The sequence below is a fragment of the Puma concolor genome, chromosome C1, assembly GCF_028749965.1.
Source record: "Puma concolor isolate L17-30 chromosome C1, mPumCon1.1.hap2, whole genome shotgun sequence".
NCBI lineage: Eukaryota > Metazoa > Chordata > Mammalia > Carnivora > Felidae > Puma > Puma concolor.
Window position 1 is genome coordinate 79,187,509 of NC_141674.1, and position 26,957 is coordinate 79,214,465.

General features: G+C 38.3%; 1 protein-coding gene and 1 pseudogene across 1 annotated transcript in view; one reads left to right on the forward strand and one right to left on the reverse strand.

Annotated features, from left to right (window-relative positions):
- The window catches only part of DIPK1A (divergent protein kinase domain 1A), a 114,296-nt gene that overhangs the window by 55,688 nt on the left and 31,651 nt on the right, over positions 1-26,957 (reverse strand). The gene's annotated exons all lie outside the window — the stretch shown is intronic.
- LOC112848532 (non-histone chromosomal protein HMG-17 pseudogene) lies at positions 16,217-16,758 on the forward strand (annotated as a pseudogene).

Here is a 26,957-nt window from a genome sequence, read left to right on the forward strand (position 1 = left end):
ATTGTAAAGTATTCATTGGACTCAGTGACACAAAAGTCAGTGTTGACCTTGACAAGAGCAAGTTCATGGGAGAGGAGCCAGACTGGAGTGAGATGAAGGGCAGGAGGTGTGAAAATAAAAACAACCCGGTAGATAGCTCTTAAGAGAAGGTTGACTATCCAGAGGAGACAAGACATAGGGCATTAGCTGGGCTTGAGGCAGAGGTTTTTTAAACCTAAGAGAAACCAGCACATATTTAAATGTTGACAGGAAGTCGGTAGAAAAAGACAGGCTGAAGAGAGTAAGGTATTGACAGATAAACAGCACAAGGTTTCTGAGAATTGCAGATATTACAGAAATAGTAAAGAACTAGAATTAGAAGTGGAGCCCAAAGATGTGACTGAATGACTGCAATCTCATGTTCATGAAAAAAGAGTTGCTTCTTATGGATGAGCAAAGAAAGTGATTTCTTGAGATGGAATCTACTCCTGGTGAAGATGATGTAAAGACTGTTGAAATGACAACAGAGGATTTAAATATTACATCAACTTAGGTGATAAAGCAGTGGCAAGATTTGAGAGGACTGACTTCAATTGTGAAAGAAGTTCTACTGTGGGTAAAATGCTAGCAAACAGCATCACATGCTACAGAGAAATTGTGAAAGGAAAAATCCGTTGGTGTAGTAAACTTCATTGCTGTGTTATTTTAAGAAATTGCCACAGCCATCCCAACCTTCAGCAACGACCACCCTGGTAAGATTATGAGTTGCCAAAAGCTCAGGTGATGGTTAGTGTTTTTTAGCAATGATGTATTTATTTATTTTTATTATTTATTTATTCATTCATTCACTCATCCATTCATTCATTTCTTCATTTATATTTTTGAGATAGAGAGCACGTGCACAAACGGGAGAGGGGCAGAGGTACATGTAGGAAGAGAATCTTAAGCAGCCTTCATGCTCAGTGCGGAGCTCGACACAAGTCTCAATCCACAACCCTGGGATCATGATGTGAGCCAAAATCAAGAGTCAGATGCTTAATTGACTGAACCTCCCAGGTGCCCTTGGAGTATTTTTTAATTAAGGTATGTTAATTGTTTTTTTTTTTTTTTACACATACTGCTACTGCACAGTTAATAGAGTATGGTATAGGGTAAACATAACTTTTTTGTTGTTGTTGCTACTTATTTTATTTTTTATTTTTTTAATTTTTATTTATTTTTTAATTTACATCCAAGTTAGTTAGCATAATAGTGCAACAATGATTTCAGGAGTAGATTCCTTAATGCTCCTAACCCATTTAGCCCCTCCCCAGTCCCACAACCCCTCCAGGAACCCTCTGTTTGTTCTCCATATTTAAGAGTCTCTCATGTTTTTGTTCCCCTCCTTGTTTTTGTATTATGTTTGTAAACATAACTTTTATATGCACTGGGAAACCAAAACTTCATTTGATTCACGTTATTGCGACATTCACTTTATTGCACAGGCATGGAACCAAACCCACAATATCTCTGAGGTATGCCTGTACTGGGATTAGGGGTAAAAACCTTCATTTACAAAAACTAAGGATTTAAGGGCATCTGGCTGGCTAAGGGCACGCAACTCTTGATTTAGGGGTTGTGAGTTCAAGCCCCATGCTGTGTGTAGAGATTACTTAAATAAATATTAAAAAAAAAAAAAAACAACTAAAGAATTAATGAGTACATTACTTTCAGCATTCCTCACCCTGGCAGAGCATTTTCTTTGTGCAGTCTTTGTAACTTAAACAGAAGTCTTTGCCTTCTTTGCACAAATAAATTACAAGGGGTCAGGCAGGGGCTCTTCAGTGACTCAGTCGGTTAAGCATCTGACTCTTGGGGCACCTGGGTGGCTCAGTCGATTAAGTGGTCAACTTAGGCTCAGGTCATGATTTCATGGCTTGTGAGTTTGGGCCCTGCGTTGGGCTCTGTGCTGACAGCTCAGAGCCTGCAGCCTGCTTTGGATTCTGTGTGTGTGTGTGTGTGTGTGTGTGTGTGTGTCTCTCTCTCTCTCTCTCTGCCCTTCCCCTGCTCGTACTCTGTGTCTCTCTTTCTCTCTCTCTCTCAAAAATAAATAAACATTAAAATTTTTTTTTAAAGAAGCATCTGACTCTTGATTTTGGCTCAGGTCATGATGTTGCAGTTTGTGGAACTGATGCCCCATCTCAAGGTTTATGGGATGAAGTCCTGTGCTGGACTCTGCTTTCAGTGCAGATTCTCTCTCTCTCTCTCTCTCTCTCTCTCTGCCCATCCCTCCTTCTCAAAGTAAATAAATATTTTTTTAAAAGTGGCCAGCAAGACTCCTTCAATATGAATAAGAATCAAGGGCAGACTCCTTTCTTTTCAAAGTTCTTGTTGATTTAGAGCAAGTACATAACTCAGTCTGGTCAAACGCTCTTTTTTCTACACGTGGGTATTTCAAAAATTTTATCAGTAATTTGCTCTTAAAATTCTCACCTAACCACAAATTCTCTATGCCACAAAAGAATTAAAAATGCTCCTATTTATACACCATAAAATTATAATTCAATATTTCTCAACATGTAGCCCATTGATCTCTTGAATCAGAATCAGGTGATGTAATTTTTTTAGTTTTTTAAATGTTTATTTATTTTTGAGAGAGATCCTGAGTAGGGGAGGGGCAGAGAAAGGGGGGGACACAGGATCTGAAGTGGACACTGTGCTGACAGCAGTGAACCCAATGTGGGGCTTGAACTCACAAACAGTGAGATCATGACCTGAGCAGAAGTCAGACACTCAACTGACCTGAGCCACCCAGGTGCCTCTGATGTTATTTTTAAAATGCTGGTTACCAAGATCTACCCCCAAACCTAATCAATCAGAATCCTTAGTGAAAAAGCCTGGGAATACTCCCAGATTATAAAAACTCTCCAGATTATTCATATTAAATTTAGGGGGAAACAGTTATGGGCAAAGCTAAATAAATAATCTGTGCTAACAGCAAGGTGTATGCTTGGGATTCTCTCCCTCTCTCCTTCTCTGCCCCTCCCCTGTTCCTGCCCGTACGCACGCTCTCTCTCTCTCTCTCTCTCTCAAAATAAATAAATAAATAAATAAATAAATAAATAAATAAATAATTTTTTTAAAAAAAGAAAACTTAGGGGTGCCTAGGTGGCTCAGTTGGTTGAGCGTCTGACTTCAGCTCAGGTCATGATCTCACACTCCGTGAGTTTGAGCCCCACGTCGGGCTCTGTGCTGACAGCTCAGAGCCTGGAACCTGCTTCGGATTCTGTCTCCCTCTCCCTCTGCCCCTCCCCTGCTCACGCTTTGACTCGCTCTGTCTTTCAATAATAAATAAACGTTAAAAATAAAGAAAAAGAAAAAGAAAAAAGAAAAAAGAAAAATTAGTGGTTCCCAGGGGCTGGCAGGAGGGAGGAATGGGGTGTGGCTGCTAATGGGTACTCCTAAAAAATAGTTTAAAAATAGATAATAATGACAGTTGCTTTTATTCAACATAGTACTGGAAGTCCTGGCTATAGCAATTAGGTAACATAAAGAAATAAAAGGCATCCAAATTGGTAAGGAAGAAGCAAAACTTTCACTATTTGCAGATGACATGATACTACACATAGAAAACCTGAAAGGATTCCACCAAAACTGCTGGAACTGATAAATTTAGTAAAGTCACAGGATACAAAAGCAATGTACAGAAATCTGTTGTATTTCTATGCATCAATAATGAAGCAGCAGAAAGAGAAATTAAGAAAGCAATCCCAGGGCACGTGGGTGACTCGTTTGAACGGCCAACTTCAGCTTAAGTCATGATCTTATGGTTCGAGAGTTTGGGACCCGTGTGAAGCGCTGTGCTGACAGCTCAGAGCCTGGGGCCTGCTTCAGATTCTGTGTCTCCCTCTCTCTCTGCCCCTCCCCAACTTGCACTTTGTCTCTCTCTCTCTCAAAATAAATAAACATTAAAAAAAAATAACAACAACAAAAAGCAATCCCATTTACAATTGCACCAAAACCTGTAAGATGCCTAGGAACAAACTTAACCAAAAAGGTAAAAGACCTATACTCCAAAAATTATAAAACAATGATGAAAGAAATTAAAGACAACAGAAAGAAATGGAAAGACATTCCATGCTCATGGATTGGAAGAACAAATATTTTTTAAATATACTACCAAAAACAATCTACACATTTAATGTAACAGCATTTTTCACAGAACTAGAACAAATAATCCTAAAATTTGTATGGAACCATAAGAGGCCCTGAATAGCCAAAGCAGTCTTGAAAAAGAAAAGCAAAACTAGAAGCATCACAATCCTGGACTTCAAGTTATATTACAAAGCTGTAGGGATGAAAATAGTACGGTACTGGCACAAAAACAGACACAAAGATCAATAAAACAGAATATAAAACCCAGAAAATGAACCCAAAACTATATGGTCAATTAACCTTCAACAAAGCAGGAAATAATATCCAATGGGGAAAAGACAGTCTCTTAAACAAATGGTGCTGGGAAAACTAGACAGCAACATGCAGAAGAATGAAACTGGACCACTTTCTTACACCATACACAAAAATAAATTCAAAATTGATGAAAGACCTAAATATGAGATCTGAAACTATAAAAATCCTAGAAGAGAGCACAGGCAGTAACTTCCTGACATTGGCCATAGCAACTTTTTTCTAGATATGTCTCCCAAGGCAAGGGAAACAAAAGCAAAAAATGAACTACTGGGACTACATCAAAATAAAAAGTTTCTGCACACTAAAGGAAACAATCAACAAAACTAAAAGGCAGCCTACAGAATGGGAGAAGATATTTGCAAATGACATATCCAGTAAAGGGTTACTATCCAAAATATATAAAGAACTTCTACAACTCAGGGCGCCTGGCTGGCTCAGTAGGTACGCATGTGACTCTTGATCTCAAGGTCATGAGTTCAAGCCCCACAGTGGGCATGGAGCTTACTTAAAAAACAAAACAAACAAACAACTTATATAACTCACCACCAAAAAATAAACAAACCCCAAATAATTCAGCTAGTAAGTGGGCAGAAGACATGAATAGACATTTCTCCAAAGAAGACCTCCAGATGGCAAATAGACACATGAAAAGATGCTCATCATCACTTACGATCAGGGAAATGCAAATGAAAACTTCAACGAGGTATTACTTCACATCTGTCAGAATGGCTAAAATAAAAAACACGAGGGGCCCCAGGGTGGCTCGGTTGGTTGGGCGACTGACTTCGGGTCAGGTTATGATCTCACAGTTCGTGAGTTTGAGCCCCATGTCGGGCTCTGTGCTGACAGCTAGAGCCTGGAGCCTGCTTCAGATTCTGTGTCTTCCCTCTCTCTATCCCTCCCCTGCTCATGCTCTGTGTCTGTCTCTCAATAATAAATAAACATTAAAAAATTTAAAAAAACATAAGAAACAACAGGTGTTGGCAAGGATGTGGAGAAAAAGGAATACTTGTGCACTGCTGGCGGGAATGCAAACTGGTACAGCCACTCTGGAAAACAGTACGGAGTTTCCTAAAAAAGGTAAAAATAGAATGAGCCTAGGATCCAGCAATCCCACTACTGGTTATTTACCCCAAAGTACAAAAACACAATTTCAAAGGAATAGATGCACCCTTATATTTCTAGCAGCATTATTACAATAGCCAGGGTATGGAAGCAGCCTAAGTATCCAGTCATCGACTGATGAATGGATAAGGAAGATATGGGGCATGGGGGCTATATGTATATATATACATATATATATATATATATATGTATATATATACGTATATGTGTATATATATGTATATATGTATATATATGTATATATGTATATATATGTATATATGTATATATATATACTTTTTTATTTTTATATATTTATTTTTCATATATATATAATCAGAATGTTATTCAGCCATAAAAAAGAATGAAATATTGCCATTTTCAATGATATGGATGGAGCTAGAAAGTATAATGCTAAGTGAAATAAGTCAGAGAAAGACAAATACACTTTGATTTCACTGATATGTGGAATTTTAAGAAACATAACAAATGAGCAAGGGGGGAAAAAGGTGGGGAGAGAGGGAGATGGGGTGGGAGGGAGAGAGAGAGTGAGAAACCAAGACACAGACTCTTACTATAGAGAACTGATGGTTACCAGAGAGGAGATAGGTGGGGGGATGAGTTAAACAGGTGATGGCATTATTAAGGAGTGCACTTGTCATGATGAGTACCGGGTGACATATGGAATTGTTGAATCACTACATTGTATACCTGAAACTAATATAACACTGTATATTAACTAACTGAAATTAAAATAAAAACTTAAATAGTGATTATTGTACAAATCTGTAATTATACTAACCACCACTGATTGTGTGCTTAAAAAGGGTGAGTTTTGTAGTGCATGAATTTTATCCCAACAAAGTGGCTATTAAAAATTATCAGATTTGAAAAAAATGATAAGATCTGATCCATCTTTAGTAATATGAATAAATGAATCAACCATAACAATTTTCTAATTTTTCTTAAAGATTTGTAAAAATGAAGCCTACAACCTTCCCTGGGAGGCTTTCCAATATATGTCCTGAGAATGTTCCTTTTTTTTTTTTTTTTAAGATTTTATTTTATTTTTAAAGAATTTCTATGCCCAACATGGGGCTTGAACTGAGATCAAAAGTCACATGCTCTACCAACTGAACAAATAAGGTGTCCCATAAAAATGTCCCTTTTTATAACTTCCTAGGGAAGTAGAGTTTCCTTCTTTCCTAAGGGGTAATTCTTTGGCCAAAGAAAGAAAGAGGAAAGGGGCTCAAATTCCAGAATCCTTCCTTCTTTTTGCTGCAAAAGCCCCAGAACAACAATAATCTGAATTGGTCGACAATCTGAAACTTTTCAATAAATAAAAATGGGAAAATTTGAAGAGATAACTGATAAAATTTTAACATTCACCCATCACACCACACTAGAACAGCTGTTTTCCCTACTTTTTTTCTTCTAGTCATCCACATGTAGTTCATTTTATACACAGCTGTAATCAGTATGTATATAATTTTGTATTCCCTTTATCATTATACTGTAAACATGCTATATTGTTAACATGATTTTTTATAACAATCATTTTCAGTGTTGCAATATTTCATCCAGTTGATGTATTTTCTTAACTATTCCCCTTACATTGACTTTAAAATTGTCTTTCCTCAATTTTTCTGTGTGTAGACAAACTATATACAGACTTTTATATTTCCCTTCTTTTGAATTATTTTCTTAGGTTGTTCTTTAGCAGTAGAGATTCTGGGTCATACAGTATGAACATTTTTATGGCTCTTGCTTTCTAAACTAGTATGAGTTTTTGTCTCTTTTTTAAAAAAAAATTTTAATGTTTATTTTTGAAGGAGAGGGACAGAGCACAAGCAGGGAAGGGGCAGAGAGAGAGGGAGACACAGAATCCAAAGCAGGCTCCAGGCTCTGAGCTGTGGGGCTCAAACTCACAAGCTGTGAGATCATGACCTGAGCCGAACTTGGATGCTTAACCAGTTGAGCCACCCAGGTGCCCCTAAACTAGTATGAGTTTTTCAACACTATTTTGCACTGTGTGTGTGTTTGTGTGTGTGTGTGTGTGTGTGTGTGTGTGTGTGTGTGTGTGTGTGTTTGTGGATATATACAGGTTAACTTAACAAACATGAAATGGTACTAAAGCCTCTATTATTAAATTTTATTTTTCATGATGGAATCACTTTTACTTTTTAGTTATAAAAATAGCAAATGTTCATTGTCAAACTTAAATAATTTATAAAGGATACAAATAGAAAGGGAAAGGTTTCCTGGAGGATTGATAAAACATGTTACCTCCTAAATTTGAGTTTACATAAGTGTGAAATGTATATTAATGATCAGAGGCTCTAGGATGGCCCACGCAGAAACCCTACGGCCTGATAAAAGTCCACACTACCTCCATGGAAGGAAAGAATATCCAAGTAGAGGGCTGTAGGATATGAGGACCAATGGGACAAGGAAAGGATATTGGGTTAACACATTCCACAAGGAAAAAAGCAGAAGTGGTACATTTTTTATAGTAAAGGGATGAAAGGAGAGGCTAAGATAATCTCTGTGTGGTCTAGACTGAGGCGCTTGACAGAAACACAAATAAGCAATAAACAATCTCTCAAGCAAACTGAGTATCTAGAAGTACACAAAAATGAAATTAATGGAAAATATACAGAAAAAATAAATTTGTCTCCTGCTTACACTATAAAACTCAAAGATAAATAAATGTTTGTTGGTCTAACTTAGAAGGCCAGTTCTTGACTAGAGACTATAGAACATTAAAAAGTTTCTAATTTACAAGTCCATTCCTCAATTTTGCAGCTAGCTCTGATGGAAATTGTTTTTCTTAAGCCAAAAATGAGGTTGCCTCTTCATAACCCCACACTTTCCTAATCATTCCTATAACCCAATGTCAAGATTGTGCTGACATGTTGTCTTTACAATTTTAGTTTGCACTAGTTTGTAGATTGCTTGGTAAGTGCTCTAAACTGTGTGGGTATATTCTGTGTTCTCCACAGGACCGTAAATTCCAGGAAATGTCTTCTTTTCACTTTTATCTAACAATACAATGACTACTAAAATGTAGCCAGATGATCACAAAACCTTGCTTATTAATTCTATGAGGGAAGAGGATAAAAAATAGCAATATATGGCTTCACACTTGGATTATTAATATCACCAGCTATACTGGATTCTACCATTCTCTTAACTAAACAGTTGCTCAAACATTAAAGACCATAGCCCTGAAAACTGCCTATTAGCCTTGCTTCATCTCCCACCCCAGCCCACACCATCCCCACTCTACAGAACTTCATGCTGCAGAGATACCAGAGTATTAATGCTTCTGAAACACACAAGTGCTATCTCACATCTCTAGGGCTTTCACATGTTTTCTTCTCTCAGCAGTACCCTTCACGCATCTGAGCATCTGGATTACCTTTCCATCCTTTATAACCCACTCAGAAGCCACCTGCTCCAAGACCCCCCATGTCCACCCTAAAAACTGTATGATGCTTTCTCCTGTTCTATCTCTACACCTGGAACAAAACTTCTACTGTTGCACTGAGTGTACTGTGTTGTAATTAACCTACTACATGTATTTATTCCATTAGACAATTTCAGGCTTGGTAAAAATTTATCCAGTTAAGGAATAATGGGAGGAAAGAATGGAGAAATGGAGGGCAGGAAACCCAAGGAAGTTTCTGTCACCTCCTCTGAGCAGGAACCATGTCTCATTTTTCTCCATATCTCCAGGGAGTAGGGCAGGTCTTAGGACATACAGTACTCACCAAATGTTTGATAAATTTTTTGACATAAATTTTAAAGGAAAGAAATAATAAACCACTTTGGCATGAAATTCTTAAAGGAAAAACTGCCATTAATCGAAACCAGGTATTGGGGCGCCTGGGTGGCGCAGTCGGTTAAGCGGCCGACTTCAGCCAGGTCACGATCTCGCGGTCCGTGAGTTCGAGCCCCGCGTCGGGCTCTGGGCTGATGGCTCAGAGCCTGGAGCCTGTTTCCGATTCTGTGTCTCCCTCTCTCTCTGACCCTCCCCTGTTCATGCTCTGTCTCTCTCTGTCCCAAAAATAAATAAACGTTGAAAAAAAAAAATTAAAAAAAAAAAAAAAAAGAAACCAGGTATTGTTTGAGCCAAATCAATTGTGGTGCACATAAGCACCTTAGGGGCCCAGCTTGAGACTCTATGGAATCTTAGTGCCAAGAATTAAGGTAGACACTTGGAATTCAAAAATGCCTGGGGGGTCTGGGGGGCTCAGTCGGTTAAGTGTCCAACTTTGGCTCAGGTCATGATCTCACAGTTTTGTGAGTTCGAGCCTCATGTCAAGCTCTGCTGCACAGAGCCAGCTTGGGATTCTCCCTCTTTCTCTGCCCCTCCCCCACTTGCATTCTGTCTCTTGGAAAAATAAATAAATAAACTTTAAAAAACATGCATGAGACATGATTCTCTCCCTGAAAGGGCTCGTAGCTGAGATGGGAAATCAGGTTCATAATAAGATAATCATCATATAACATGATAAAACCTATATCCAGGATATGTTCAGAATACGAGGGTATAAGGAAGAGATGTATATTATCTAGCTGGGGGTGATGGTGGTGGGGAGAGGGAGAATTTGGGAAAGACTTCCTGAAGAAGATGGTCCCTGGGCTCTTAGATGATCAAGGCATGCCTTAATATATTTTGTTGATGGGTGTCCATGAAGGGGACTAGTTGCTTTACGGCTCAAGTATCCTCCTGGGAAATCACTCACTCTAAGGGGAACTGAATCCTAGCACATAAGCTACAGTAAGGACAGTAAGTTGGTTTTGGAGAGGTAGCCAATACTGTGTCTTTAACTGGACCAGAAGAAGAACCAAAGAGAACTGGATCTTGGAGGACATTGTGCATCAGAGCATGAGGGTGGCAGAAGATTTTACCAGAGTAGCCAGAGTGTAAGAGGAAGGAAAGAGGTGTGGGATGTGGTGGCAGAGAGAAAAACATTTAGGGATCCAGACTGGAGGAAATGGCTACCCACGAAGTAGCCCAGAAAACTGTATTCCAAGGCAGATTTGAGCTATCCCTGGTGACTCTGACCTAATTGTGAAAGAGTTTGGAGGAAGCCAAAGTTTCCACAGTTGGGAGGCTAATGTGAAGTCAGAGAAATATTTACCTGCTGCTGTTATGGACACTTTATTATTATTATTATTATTATTATTTGAAATCCCAGATTGCTTTGTCCTATGTTGCATGAGAAAAGTATGAGCCACCATTCCAGCCCACAAAGAGTTTACAATTGTGTTGAGAAAGCAATTGTTTTCATTTCATTTTTAAGTGCTATAGAAACACACTCAGGATAAAAAAAAAAATCGTTAAAGATTTCCCAGAAAAGGAGGGAATGAAAGCAGAAAGCAAAGATGAGAATATCAGACCACGTCCAGAGATATTTACAGATCATGTATTTGTTTAAAAATCTGAAGTAGAACAAGGCGGTATATACAAGCTTACTAATCAGGAGATTTTGGTGGAAGAGAGTTTAAAAAAAAAAAAAAAAGACAATGTGCTACATTCTAAATGCCCTTGAGGATAGTAGGAGAGTGGCAACCTAGGAACCAGACTCAGGCAGGACAGTGGCTGTGGGGTAAAGTGTCAGGCAGGATGTCTCAGGAATAAGAACAGTCTGAAGAAAGATAATTCCTTAGGGCTGGGCGGTGGGCAAGAACTGGATCCAAAGTGAAAGGCCTACAAGATTCTGACAGATGAGGTCAAGGGAGGTGTCTGGAAAGATTTCCTGAGTCAGAAGTAGCATATACAGAAAACTTTCCAAGGAGTCCTCAAGCAAGAGGTGAGCTGTTAACGATTCCTAGCTAGAGCAGACAAGACTCCCAACATAAGTGCTTGAAGTTAATTACCTTGTGTTGCCCAGGGTTGGCAGGCAGGGAAGGAACATGTGGAGTTGTCCAGAGCCAGCAAGATAGTAGGCTTCTGCATTTATATTCAGATCTCTGAGAAGCAGAGGTGACCTGGTGGGCTACTACTTGCTAGAGATGGTGCCTGTTAGGTGTGGGTGTGGCTAACGGTTTCATCCTGCCTCCATTTTCAAGTGTCAAATCAGGGTAGTTGCTAAGAAGCACTTAAGGAAGTCATTTACAGAAGGTACAAGGCAAGAGACCAGGAATTCTGTTCTCAACCTCTTAATTCTCCTATTGGAAATCCATCACACTGAAGGTAATCAGAATGCCCTCTTATTGTTTACTTCAGGTTGGAAGCCATTGCACAAGGCTATTAAGATGTCACATTTGGGGCGCCTGGGTGGCGCAGTCGGTTAAGCGTCCGACTTCAGCCAGGTCACGATCTCGCGTCCGTGAGTTCGAGCCCCGCGTCAGGCTCTGGGCTGATGGCTCAGAGCCTGGAGCCTGTTTCCGATTCTGTGTCTCCCTCTCTCTCTGCCCCTCCCCCGTTCATGCTCGGTCTCTCTCTGTCCCCCCCAAAAATAAATAAATGTTGAAAAAAAAATTAAAAAAAAAAAAAGATGTCACATTTGTCTTATGGTCTACTGTTAAAGAATTTTGAAAAATGGAAGAGGTTAATATTTTAAATGTCTCCTTTTACATTGTTTTAGCTAATGCTGTATTTTGAATAATATTTGTATTCTCTCATTTTACCATTTAATGAAATCTTAATTGTTTTTGGCTCTCTTGTTCCACTATTTTGTATGCTTTTTTCCTTGCTTAGTAATAGCATTTCATCAAGTTTTCTTTAGTTTTTTTTCACTGAAAATAATACATGCTCATTTCAAAAGCTGAAAAATAAAGCATAAAATTAAAAAATCATAGTCTTGTAGTAATCATTAACACTTTGAAGTAGTTCCTTTCAGTCTTTTTTTTTTTCTGAGAAGCCTATTTTTTCTTTAATTACTGTACTGTAATATTATTTATTTGAACTTCTGGATCTTGTGGTAAACAGTGCCTGAGGGAGAGGATTTTCCAGATGAATTGTTTGTGCCCAATTACACAATTTTGTCCAGTGGGAATAACAACTCATGAGGAAATTGTCTGCTTTTAAGTTTGATCCAGATACCACAAGATACACATTCTTTCAGATTCGTGAGTGTGCTCCATTCCAGCTGTGTGGTTTGCTAGGATGAGGACTGTACTAAGAACCTGTGTGGCCTCTGTATACTGGCAGTCCTGTAGGAACTCTGCCAGGTCTTTCAAAACATACGTTCTGTTCTTAAGTTCTTCATTTTTATTTGTTTTTCAATCAACTAATTTTTTTTTCTTCAAAAGGTTGTGTGAAATGTCGGCATAGTTTTGAACCCTGCCTGGCACATAGGAATGTCTGTTACCTTTGTGAATGAAACAACATGCAGCTAGGCACCACACTGTAGTTGGTCTTCTCTCCTGAACACTGGCTCACCTTCTGACTTCTGATACCATCCATATGCTACCATCTCTTCCACAGTTTTCATCTTTTATTTTTCCCTATGTTCCCAGAACATTTCTTAAATGTGTTTTCCACATCACTGCTTCAGCACACCTCAGTGTGAATTCTACCTTTTACTGTCTCCAATTTGTATCTTAATTCTTCTACTGCATGTTCAGTTTACCTATACCTATCCATCCTTACTGCCCCCTTTTATCTCAGCCTTCTCGTTTCTTATGCTTTTATGCTTCAGTTCAATACAGGCCAGGTCTTCCTGCATCAACAAAGGATAACAGAAATGTTTTTAAATTTCTTATAGATCTTATACTAAATGATTTTCAAGTTGTTCTTCCTTTAATTCTTCATAATGGCATTCTCCTTCATTTGTTCTAAAAGCGTTGTAAGTTCGAGGAGGCAGAGCTAAGATGCTAGAGCAGTAAGAGGACCCTTGGCTTGCCTCCTCCTTCAGCCACAGCTATATAAATATTAAATCATCCTGAATACCCAAGAAGTCAATCTGAGGACTGACAGAACAAACTGAACAACTAGAGGAAGAGAAGAGGCCACATCACGGAAGGTAGGTGGTATGGAGGCATGGATTGGAGGAGAAATGGATTGCAGGTGCTGCGGAGAGGAGGGAGCCCAGGTCACGGAGAGGCAAGAAAGAGAGAGAGAGAGAGAGAGAGAGAGAGAGAGAGAGAGAGATTGAGAGAAGGGGGAGCCCACAGGGATCACACAAGGAAAAAATTTCCCCAAAGCCACTGATTGGGAAAACAAGAGGGTCGATTTTCCTGAGTTTTTACAACCAGTGGGGCTCAAAGACTGGAATTTTAGAGGCCCATGGCATGGCTGGTGTAGAGCCCAGAAGGCACTGCAGTGTTCCTATGGAGAAGAAGGGCAGATAGCTCCAGGGCAGATGACTGAGGATCCCCTGGGACACACTGAGAGAGATAGTTCCTCCTTCTTGGAACACATCTGGGAGAAATGGCATTGCTTCTCCAGGGACAAAAGATCCAGCAGACACTATTTCTCTCCCCTGCTCCTCAGCATAGGTTCAGAGACAGCTGCTGAGGGCAGCTAACCTGGACACTGGCTTTTTGCTATGCTTTACTCCAAACCCCATGCCCCTGCGCTTTGGTGCTACTGCCCTTCTGGGACAAACCTGCATCAGTTTCAGCTTGGTGAGATCCTCCTCCAGAAGCCAGAGAGGGTCCCCACCACACCAGATCCCTAAAATTTAGAGTTTTAAAACTCAGCCAGCCTGCCTGGGATGGAGCCCAAGATGCTCTGTGCTGCCAGGCAGGGAGACAGCCAGGACAGATAGGATGAAGGTAGGGATCTGAGGGACACCTGGGACACATGAGGGGAGACTGTTCATTCTCCTGGGAGGGCTTCCTGGACAGTAGTGAGCAGGAACTACCCTCTCAGGGGATGATGGAGGGGGCTGGCACCATTTCTCTCCCCTACCCCTCAGGATAAACTACCTTCAATAAGTAGCACAGTGCCAAGTGGCCCTAGATAGCTTACACCAAGCCTCGCCCACCCCCCCTCCCCCGCACTCTGCAGGTGCTGCTTTTCTCAGGCAAGTGTGCCTAAGAACCAGCATAGTGGGTCTCTTCCCCAGAGGAGCAGCACAAACACCCTGCACACACCATGTCTACTGACCATAGCATTCTGCAAAGCTTCAGTTCTAGTGGAAATAGCACCAGATCTCATTTAATAAGCAGACCAGAGCACACCTGGTTAAAACTTGCCACACTCTGGTCAAGGAGTGGCCAACACTCTCCACTGCAGGCAAGGAGAAACTCTGCAGAAAACTGACCTGAGGGAAAGAGCAGCCAAACACAGCAGCAGAGTGCACACAACATATACCAGGGACACTTCCGGAAGTGCCAGGCCCTGGACAGTGTATGACCTCTTCTTCATAAAGTCATTACTATCAGGAGAGGAACATAATAGGCTTTCCTAACAGAGAATAAAACAGAAATTTAGACAAAATGCAAGATGGAAGAAATCATCCCCAAAGAAAGAACAAGAAAAGATCATAACCAAGGATTTAATCGAAACAGATATAAGTAATATGCCTGATCCAGAATTTATTTTCAACGTTTTTTTATTTATTTTTTTTGGGACAGAGAGAGACAGAGCATGAACGGGGGAGGGGCAGAGAGAGGGAGACACAGAATCGGAAACAGGCTCCAGGCTCTGAGCCATCAGCCCAGAGCCTGACGCGGGGCTCGAACTCACGGACCGCGAGATCGTGACCTGGCTGAAGTCGGACGCTTAACCGACTGCGCCACCCAGGCGCCCCGACCTGATCCAGAATTTAAAGCGACAATCATAAGGATACTACCTAGGCTTCAGAAAAGTATGGAAGACACCCAGGAGTCCCTTACAACAGAGATAAAAGATCTAAAAACTAGTCAGGCCAAAATGAAAAATGAAAAAACTGATATTCAAAACCAACTAGATGTAACGACCACAGGAGAGAAGCAGAGGAATGAATATGTGATATAGAAGATAAAATTATGGAAAATAATGAAGCCTAGAAGAAGAAGGAAAGAAAAATATTAGATCATCAAAGTAGACTTAGGGAACTCAGTGACTTCATAAAACATAATAACATTCATATCATAGGAGTCCTGGAAGAAGAAGAGAGGGAAAGGGGGGCATAAGGTTTATTTGAGGAAATTATAGCTGAAAACATCCCTAATCTGGGGAAGGAAACAGACATCCAAATCCAGGAGGTGCAGAGAAGTCCCATCAAAATCAACAAAAGCAGGCCAATACCAAGACATAACATAGAGATAAAGAAAAAATCCTAAAAGCAACAAGACAAAAGAAGTCCCTAACTTACAAGGGAAGACAAATAAGGTTAGCAGCAGATCTCTCCACAGAAACTTGGCAGGGAAGAAGGGAGTGGCATGATATATTCAATGTGCTGAATGGGAAAAATATGCAGCCAAGAATACTCTACCCAGCCAGAAAAGGAGAGACAAAGAGTTTCCCAAACAAAACTAAAGGAGTTCGTGACCACTAAACCAGCTTTGCAAGAAATATTAAAGGGGACTTTAAATGGGAAAGAAAGACCAAAAGCAACAAAGACCAGAGAGGAACAGAGAAAATCTCCAGAAACAACAACAAAATGAATAATAAAATGGCACTAAATTCATATCTATCAATAATTACTCTGAATGTAAATGGACTAAATGCTCCAATCAAATGACACAGGGTGTCAAAACGGATAAGAAAGCAAGACCGATCTAGGAAGCAGAAGAGGCAAGAACAACCCACAGACCAGCCAAAGCCTGCATGCCACTGCATCCCTGCATCCAGCACCCAGATCCTGCCACTGTCACCACCATGCCCAAGAGAAAGGCTGAAGGGGATGCTGAAGGAGATAAAGCCAAGGTAAAGGATAAGCTATAGAGAAGATCTGAATGGTTATCTATTAAACCCACTCCCCAAAGCCAGAGTCCAAGTCTAAAAAGGCCCCTGCAAAGAAGGGAGAGAAGGTACCCAAAAAGAAAAAGAGGAAAACTGATGACGGCAAGGACAGGAATAACCCTGCAGAAAACGGAGATGCTAAAACATACTGGCACAGAAAGTTGAAGGTGCTGGAGATGCCAAGTAAAGTGTGTGCACTTTTGATAACTGGGTACTTCTGGTGACTGGACAGTTTGAAATACTATTTTTTATCAAATTTTATAAAAATGGAAAATTTTGTTTTACTTTTTTTTAAGCTATGTTGTTAGCACACAGGACACTTCATTGTTGTTTTGGGGGAAGTGTACACATCACTAATAGAATATCTCCAAAGCTAGACTGATACAAAGGGAAAAACACCTTCCCCTTCTAGTTTTGAGAAACTTCCTCTTGGCTCCCAGGAGGAGGGATTCCTTGATGTTGACACACACTAGCCGGCTTGACATAATAGCCTTGTGGTATGGAAAAACTAAAATTAATTTTTTATGTCCTCTTCTCTCTTTCTGACTTCAACATAGACTTGACTCCGTTTAACCCAGAGACCTTTTAGAACCCAACCCCAAAAAATGATTCCCAGTATGTCAGGCAACCTGGTGTCACCATTGAGATTGCATCCCTCAAAAGAGTTCCTTTTCTAGTTAGCTATCAGATCTTCAGAATGATAATTCTGCCATTTTCATTTCATTACTTGAAAGTCAGGGATGGCTTGTGAAAAGTTGTTAAACAACATGCTAAATGTGAAATGTCAACCCTTACTCTAAGCTTTCCCTATTCAGGGCATCAAATAAAGACTTCACTGGGTTTTATAGTAGCTTTCAGATTTTGGTAGCCCATTGAAGAAGGGAGTCTGAAAGTTGTTGTATAGTGTTAATGACTGGCTGCCAATGTCCTGCCTGAAATACCATGATTGTTTATGAGAAGTATCTTTAATAAAGCTGGATACAGTTTGAAAAAATAAAAATAAAACAAGACCGTTCTATATGCTGCCTACAAGAGACTCATTTTAGACATAAAGACACTGCAGATTGAAAGTGAGGGGATGGAAAACCATTTAGCATGCAAATGGAAGTCAAAAGGAAGCTGGAGTAGCAATACTTAACATCAGACAAACTAGATTTTAAACCAAAGACTGTAACAAAACAGGAAGAAAGGCACTGTATAAAGGGCACTGTATAAAGGGGTCCAACCAACAAGAAGAATTAACAATTATAAATATTTATGCCCCTAGATGGAAGCACCCAAATATATAAGACAATAACAAACATAAAGGAACTCATTGATAGTACTACAATAATAGTAGGGGACTTTAACACCCCACTTACAGCAAGGGACAGATCACCTAAGCAGAAAATCAGTAAGAAAACAATGACTTTGAATGACACACTGGAACCAGATATATTCAGAACATTTCATCCTAAAGGAGTGGAATATATATTCATTTCCAGTGCACATGAGACATTCTCCAGAATAGATCACATACTAGGTCACAAATCAGGCCTCAACAAGTACATAAAGACTGAGATCATACCATGCATATTTTCTGACTACAACACTATGAAACTTGAAGTCAACCACAAGAGAAAATTTGGAAAGACCACAAATACATGGAGGTTAAAGATTTCATACTAAAGAATGCATGGGTCAACTAGGAAATAAAAAAGAAATTAAAAAATACATGGAAACAAATGAAAATGAAAATACAATGGTCCAAAACCTTTGGAATGCAGCAAAATCAGTCATGAGGGAAGTATATAGCAATACAGGTTCATGACCTGTATCTTACGGTTCATGGGATTGAGCCCCAGACTGGGCTCTGTGCTGACAGTGCAAATCCTACTTGGGATTCTCTTCCTCTCCCTCTCTCTCTGCCCCTTCCCCGCTCACGCTCTTTCTCTCTCTCTCAAAATAAATAAGCATTACAAAAAAAAGTCATTGCTCTAGGGAATCTACTAGAGATGAAAGGACATTAGATTTCTTACATAACTGTCTACCATATTCACCAGAAAATGTTCAGAGTTATATATCTAAGATGCAAATCTAATGTCATTCTTCTGCTTAAACCCTTCAAGTTCATTCTGAAAGCAATGGAAAGTAAAATGTAGTGATGTAAGAATAAATGCAGCAGGGGCCATTAAGAAGACTGTTGTGATGAACTAGGCAAATTATGAAAAAGACCTAAAATAAGGCAGTAGCTTTGGGAACAGAAAGGAGATGGCTCTAAGATCTGGAGATTGGACATACAAAGAGCAGAGACAAGGATATGCTGAAAGAGGAAAGGTAGTGATATTTACCAATTCAGGAAATATAGAAAGCAGACCAGTTTTAGAGTAAAAGAAGGTAAGTATGGTTTTGGAAATGATGAATCTGGGGTGGTGACAGGACTTCCAAGTGGTGAAGGTCAGAAGGCATTTGAATATTGAGGCTTAGAGCTCAGCAAATAAGTAGTAATTGAAATTATGAATATGAATAAAGTCATCTAGGGAAAGTAAATAGAAAAATAAAAGGTAAATAATAAGATCCTGGGGATCAGGAGCATTTAAGTAATGAAAACAGCACTGCCCCACAAACAAATATTCAGAAATGTGTGAAGAGTAGCATTACAAATTAAGGGAGGCAAAACAAGATAGTAGATTCAAACTCAAACAGATCAACATAAAACATGAATGAACAAAATGCTGTTAAAAAAAAAACAAACAGCCTGTTAAAACAAACAGCTGATAATAGCCTGTTAAAAAACAGATTATCACAGATAAAAATAAAACAAAATATAATCTAATGATGTGCTATTCATAAGACTCACAGCTAATTCAAGAATACAAAAATGCTTAAAGTAAAAGAACGGAAAAAGTTATCACTGATCAACTATAAACTGAAAGCTGGTACTATAGGTGATAATATAACCATACCAGCACCAGCCAAAACAGACTGCAAGGAATATATCCTAATGATAAAATGAGAAATCATCATGAAATACAGCACTTTTAGATTAATAGATTCCAACTGTACAACCTCAAGATACATAAAGCAAAAAGGACAGAACTATAAGGGGAAATTGGAAAATTCACAATAGTAGTGAGAGATTTGAACACCTCTCTCAATAATTGGTAAAATAGGTAAACAAATAAAATTAGTAAGACCAGAAAAGATTTGAACAATATGACAACATGAGTAGGAAACTTAACCTGATATAGAATATTTCACCCAGCACTGCTACGTACATATTATTTTCAGCATATGTGGAACTTTTTTTTAGTGCTAAGGTATAAATTTGGTCTCAATAAAATTCAAAGGGTTTAATTCATACAAATAAGCAACTAACAGGGAATCTACAGCCTTAAAGGCACAGGTCAGAAAAGAAGTTTGAAAATCACAGAGTCAAAAGATCTGAAGACACCTCAGCAAAGAACACATACAAATGGCAAATAAATATATGAAAAGATGTTCCACATCATACACTATTAGGAAACTGCAAATTAGAACAATAATGAGATACTACTATGCATTTATTAGAATGGCTAAAATTCAAAACACTGACAATCCCAAAAACTGGTGAGGATGTGGATCAGTCAGAACTCTCATATTGCTGACGGGAATGCACAATGGCACACTCTGAAAAAAACAGTTCAGTAGTTTCTTACAAATGAAATTTACTCTGACTATACAATCCAGCAGTAATGCTCCTTTGTATTTACCCAAATTAACTGAAAACCTTTACATTATGTTTATAGCAGCTTTACTCATAGCTGCCAAAATTTGGAAACAACCAAGACTTCCTTCACTTCATGAGTGGATAAATAAAATATTATTCAGCTTTAAAAAGAAAAGAGCTATCAAGCCATTTAGGGCCATGGAGGGACCTTGAATGTGTATCATTAAGTAATCAGTAAAAATCTGATTAATTTCACCTGTATGATATTCTGGGAAAAGGCTAAACTATGGAGACAGTAAAAAGAACACTGGTTACCACAGGTTAGGGGTGGGAGGAATGAATGGATGGAGCACAGAGGATTTTCAAGGCAGTGATACTATTTTATATGATATTGTAATGGTGGATACATATCATTATACATTTGTCCAGCCCCATACAATGTACAACACCAAGAATGAACTCTACTCTAACATGAACTACAGACTTTGGGTGATAATGAAGTATTGGTGTAGGTTCATCAATTCAACAAATCCCCTATTCTGGTGGGGAGCATTATTAGTAGCAGGGGAGGCTGTGTGTGTGTGTGGTGTATATAGGAACGTTACTTCCCAATCAATTTTGCTATGGATCTAAAACTGCTATAAAATAAAGTATATTTTTTTTAAAAATAGCCAAACATACATCTCAAGAAGTTAGAAATAAGAACAGAAAAACAACAACAACAAAAACAAGTTCATAGAAGGAAAGGAAGAATATAGAAACAAATAGAGAATAATCCAAAGATTAACAAAATTAAACTTTGTTCCTTAAAAAAAAAAAAAGTTCTGGGGCGCCTGGCAGGCTCAGTCACTAGAGCATGTGACTCTTGATCTCAGGGTTGTGAATTCAAGCTCCACATTGGGAGTAGAGATTACTTAAAAAGATTTTTTTTTAATGTTTATTTATTTATTTTGATAGAGAGAGAGAGACAGAGCATGCGCATGCACAAGCGGAGGAGGGACAGAGAGGGAGAGAGAGAATCCCAAGTGGGTTCCATGCTCATAGCAGAGTGCAACGCAAGGTTCAACCTCATAAACTGTGAGACCATGACCTAATCCAAAATCAAGAGTTGGACACTTAACTGACTGAGCCACCCATGTGCCCCCACCAAAAGTTTTTTAATTTAAAATAAAAGTTTCAAGAAGAACTAGAAAGCGTGAGTAGTTTCTACACCTAGAAACTGAGGAAGGAAAAAGTATTAAGAAAGCAGGCCTGGTCAACAGTACCCAATGGCATAAAAAAGTAAATAATTATAATGGAAAACTGCCTGATGACTCTGGCAATAGGGAGATCACAGATTACCCTAGCCAAGAACAGTTTAAGTAGAATGGAATGAAGTAGAACTAGTTTCTAAATGGAAAAAAAAAAAATCCTGGAGATGTTAACATTAATGCTGATATTATACATTTGCAAGATGTTTCTTTTTTTTTTAACCTTTGCACAGTGTCTCCCACATAGATGCTCAAAATAGTATTTGCTGAATTAATTCATTTGGAAGAGAAAGTATTACATGTAAAGGGCTTTAAATGCTTGACAGTATTGAGAACTGAATTAAGAAGGCTTGAGATTTCTAAATAGAGATAGAGCCTAGTAAAGCTGATGCTTAAAGATTGATCTGGATTTGGGTTTACTAGCATGAGAGGGAATACAGAGGGCAGGGAGCCTACTTAGGACATTGTTGCAGCAATGCAGGACAGCGGAAATGCAGTAAGATGAACAGTGAAATCTGAGAGACATTATAAAAATGAAATTATTAGGATTTGTTAATAAGTGGATATGGAAGTTAGGAGAAAAGGGTGTTAAAGGTCTCTGAAAGACTGGGGCATCTGAGTGGCTCAGTCGGTATAAGCGTCCAACTTCAGCTCAGGTCATGATCTTGTGGTTCATGAGTTCCAGCCCCATATCAGGCTCTGTGATGACAGCTCGGGGCCTGGAGCCTATGTTAGATTCTGTGTCTTCCTCTCTCTCTGCCCCTCCTCTGCTCACATTCTCTCTCTCTCTCAAAAATAAATAAATATTTTTAAAAAATTTTTAAATAGGTATCTGAAAGATTGAAAAAGTTCATAAAATGAAGAATGAAGATCATTGGTGTCATACAATGACATTTTAACTACAGACGGTTCTCGATGTCGATTGTTCAACTTTACAATGGTGTGAAAGCGACATACATTCAGTAGAAAATGCAATCCGAATTGTGACTGTTGAGCTTTTCCCAGGCTAGCAATACCCCAGGCTACTAGTCTCTCTTGTGATGCTGGGCAGTGGTAGCCCCAGCTCCCAATTAGCCACCCAAATATGAGGGTAAACAACTGATACTGACATCTATTCTGTACCCATAAAACCAGTGTTTTTCACTTTCAGTACAGTATTCAATAAATTACGTGAGTTGTTCAACACTGTATTATTAAATAGACTTTGTCAGATGATTTTGCCCAACTGCAGGCTAATGTAAGTGTTCTGAGCACGTTTAAGGTAAGCCAGGGTAAGCTATGAGGTTAGGTATATTAAATGCACTGTTGACTTACTATGGGTTGGTCAGGATGTAATCTTGTTGTTAAGTCAAGTAAGATCTATAAATGCAACTTCAACTAGATTTATTCCTTTAGCCTAAGAAATTGATATTTAATTTTCAGCATTTAAATTTCAGTCACAAACTTTCTCAAACAAATAAATTTTAAATCCAGGTGTTAACTGGGATCTTTATAAATGAATAAAAATCAGTGAAAAATTTATTCAAATTCAAATACTTTTATCTTTATTTCCATAAGGCAAGATAACGGGATACATTGAAATATCCATGGAAAAAGCCACAAATAAAAGTTAAAAAAAAACCAACAATTTAAATTTAAAGCAATTTTAAAAATTAGCATGAGAAAGTTAAATGACAAATTTGCAAGACATTTAATACTATACACACACACACACACACACACACACACACACATATATATCAGAAGTTTTCAGTATATGTAAACACATACATCACTATATAGTTCAAATTCATCTCCAGAGTCAGCATACATGGTGGAAGGTTTCTCACCTTCCTCATTTCATTTCATTTTGGCTCACCTCCACCCTCAAAACATCTTGAAACATAGATAGTATGGAAACAAATGAACATAAGCTGTCTCTGAGAGTATTTATAATGAAATAGCTCAGCACTCTTTTTCTTTTTCACTAAACCATGCACTGCACCGCAAAATTAAAACAGACATCTCTAGGGATACAGATTTGCCAAGAGTGTTTCTGGCAAAAATAAAATTTGGCTCTTCTCCAGACTTCTATACATGGACGACAGTGGCTGCTCTACAGATGGAGATTGATTGCTGGCTGGCTGGTCTGTGGTTACTTAGTAGTGTCAAGATAAAGAATATTATGCACAGATCATTTTCATGTCTAAAGACTTCTGACAATAAACCTGCTCTGCCTAACTTCTCACATTCTGCAATAATGAAAGTTATTTCAGAGAGTTACAATTCTAGCCCTCATTTCTTACTGTACAGACAAGCAAACAGAAGACCAGGGAAGGTAAGTCATTTGCCCAAAATCGCACAGCTAGATGGTGACATTACAAAATCTAGGTCTTGAGACTCCCAGTTCAGTAATTTTCAACCTTTCTGTTAGGCCATACCACCTTTCTCTCTCTCTCTCTTTCTCTTTCTTTCTTTCTTTCTTTCTTTCTTTCTTTCTTTCATTTTTTTTAATGTTTATTTATTTTTGAGAGAGAAACACAGACTGAGAACAGGGGAGGGGCAAAGGGAGAGGGAGACACAGAATCAGAAGTAGGCTCCAGGCTCTGAGCTGTCAGCGCAGAGCCTGATGCGGGTCTCGAACTCATGAACCATAAGATCATGACCTGAGCTGAAGTTGGACGCTTAACCAACTGAGCTACCCAGGTGTCCTGGCCATACTACCTTTCTAAATAATATTTAAAATACCATGTTTCTTGTATCTTAAATTCTTTTTATTTAATTTCAAACACTTGAATGTCATAGACTCTTTCTCAATCAATATTTTGCTACAAATGACAATATACTTTTATTTTGTGATCCTGTACATAACAGTTTTTAAAAGGACTGTGTATTTTAAGTTCCAGGGTCACCAAAGTAAAATGAGGTTGGGACTGGATTATAAACTATTAAAACACATCTAAGAAATTCTGTATCTTTAACTTTTGAAAGATTCCTTAAGACTAGGAATTAACTCTTAGCTCTGCTACTGACTAGGTGTGTGATCTGAGCCTTGTTTCCCCCTTAGCTATAAAACAAGCACGTTGGATCAGCATTGTTATATTTAGGAATTAATTTATTCCATTATTTAAAATACAATTCCAGGTAACCTGAGGATAAGATCCTAATCCTTATTATCTTATAACATTCAAATAACAGAGCAAAGAAATAAACACATCAATCTATTCTTGATTAACAAGTTAAAACACAGAAAATATCTCTACTATAAAAAAGCAGTAGATTTGGCTCTGCATAGAGTCAGAGAGAAGGACACTATCTTGAGAAAAGTATAGTACACAGTTGAATTTATGGTAATTTAGATCACATCTTTCTGCACTCATTTAACCAAGTAGATAGTTTTGAAAATCCAAGTCTAGTCTTTCTGAAAAGGGAACAAAGAAGAACATAAAAGAAGCTCAGGGCGGCTGTTTAGTCTATCCCTGCCAGAACCCCATAGCAAGTACCATGTACCCATATCAGATATGAAGAACCCTGATCTTTATTGAATGCTGTTCTATACGTTTAACATTATGGATGATTTATGTTTAAGCATTTTAACAGACAGGTCTTTTAGACCTCTTTTTTTTTTTTTTCAATCTACCATTAGTAGAAACAACTTTTACCTCCATTTTTCCACTTGAGACGTTCATACAGACTATAGAAGTTCATTACATGCAATTCACTGCTAGCTACCCTAAGGGAGACCAAAAAGTACAAACATAGTCCCTGCAACCACCAGCTTCCAGGAGTTTACAATTGAGTAGTATCATGCAAAATTTCATAGCCTCTGACTTACACTTTTTTTTTTTTAAGTTTATTTATTTTGAGAGAGAATGAGGATGCAGCAAAGGGGCAGAGGGAGGAGGAGAGAATCCCAAGCAGGTTCCACGCTGTTATCTTGAGCCCGACATGGGGCTTGAACCGTAAGAACCAAAATCAAGAGTCAGAAACTTAACCAACTAAGACACCCAGGTGCCCCTGAGTTACACTTTTAAAATTAAATTCTGACCACTTTTTATGTCCACTTTAATTGCATTTATGTCCTATGTCTATTTACTAACAGACATCAAACACAAAGTTCATTTATAAGGTGCCAGAAAAAGGGATTAAGGCATCATGAAGAGCTAATCCAATTGATGGTTGTAAAAAGAAGACAAGAGGAAAATGTGAGATTATCAAACTCTATGAGCTGAAACCCCTCCAAGGTCCAGCTCATTCGTCAGACCTAAAATATTTTTGTTTTGATTAAACACTGAAGCTTTATATCCCTTCGAGAGAATAAATCATATCTTGGGGCTGTCTGTATCTCTGGTTCAATTTGCGTAGAGCAATCTTGTAAAAATGGCTGTAAAAATCAGAGCAATAAGACTACTGAGTTACAAGTTTTATCAAATTAGTTACCAGGCTAAATTTACTGAGCTGAATTTCCGGGCTTTCCCCTCTATTTCTATTTAACTGGAACAATGTATCTGCCTTGAAAACCTTGCAAGGCTAGTTACCAAAATGAAAGAGTGTAAATGAAAGTACTCTATAAACTGTTCTATAAATGTAAGGCAATATTATTACTGAGTTTCTTTTTTCAAACCTTTCATATAAAATCCAAAGCTAGGTATTATCAGGTCAACATCTCACTCCAATCACTTCAACTTCCTTATAGCACATTAACTGGTGACATGAATAATTTGCAAGTATTACTTCACAATTATGGCATATTATACCTCTGTCTAACTCTACCAGACATGACTTTCAGCCTGTGAGAATCTCAGTAAAAATCTATACCTGCTTTATTGTGCTAAAGACTAAACACCAAATCAGGAAAGAAAAATAGGTCTTAAAATGCTCCTTTAGTCTCTTTTTAGGCTAGGGTTGGAACTCATTCTAACAGTGAATGACCCAACCATCACCAAAATATTCATGCTGCTTTTTGAAAAATCTCAGCAAAGGTCATCTGACTATCCAGTTGGGGGCAAAATGTCTTAACCTTTCATTACACCATTTACAAAGATCGATTCCTGATGGACTACAACTCTAAATGTGAAAGATAAGACAATAAAGCTCAGAGAAAAACATAAAATATCTTTGTGACTTCAGAGTATTTGAAGTGTTTGTATCCTCTTATATAGGACATAAAAAACTCTAACCACAAAAGAAAAAACTGATAAATTTTATTACAATAAGAATTTATGTTCATCAAGAGACACCATTAATAGAGCAAATGACAACCCACAAAAGAAGAAGATATAGCAATAATATACCTGAAAAATGACTCATAAAGATTTTACATAGAGAATTTTTGTGAATCAGTAAGAAAAATATAGACCATACAACAGAGATGTGAACAAAGACTTGAACATGTGTGACTTTACAAGAGGCTATCCAAATGGCAAATAAATGTGAAAAGATATCCAACTTTACTAGTCATCAGGGAAATGCAAGTTATATGATTCTACACACATCAGAACATCTAAAGTGAAGAAGATGTACAATACCAAGTATTGATGAAGATATGCACACAGCAATGTATGGAACACACAATCTTTTGGAAAACTGATTACTTGTTAAAACTGAATGTAGGCATATCTATGACCTAGCAATTCCAATTCAAAAGAAATGCTTACAT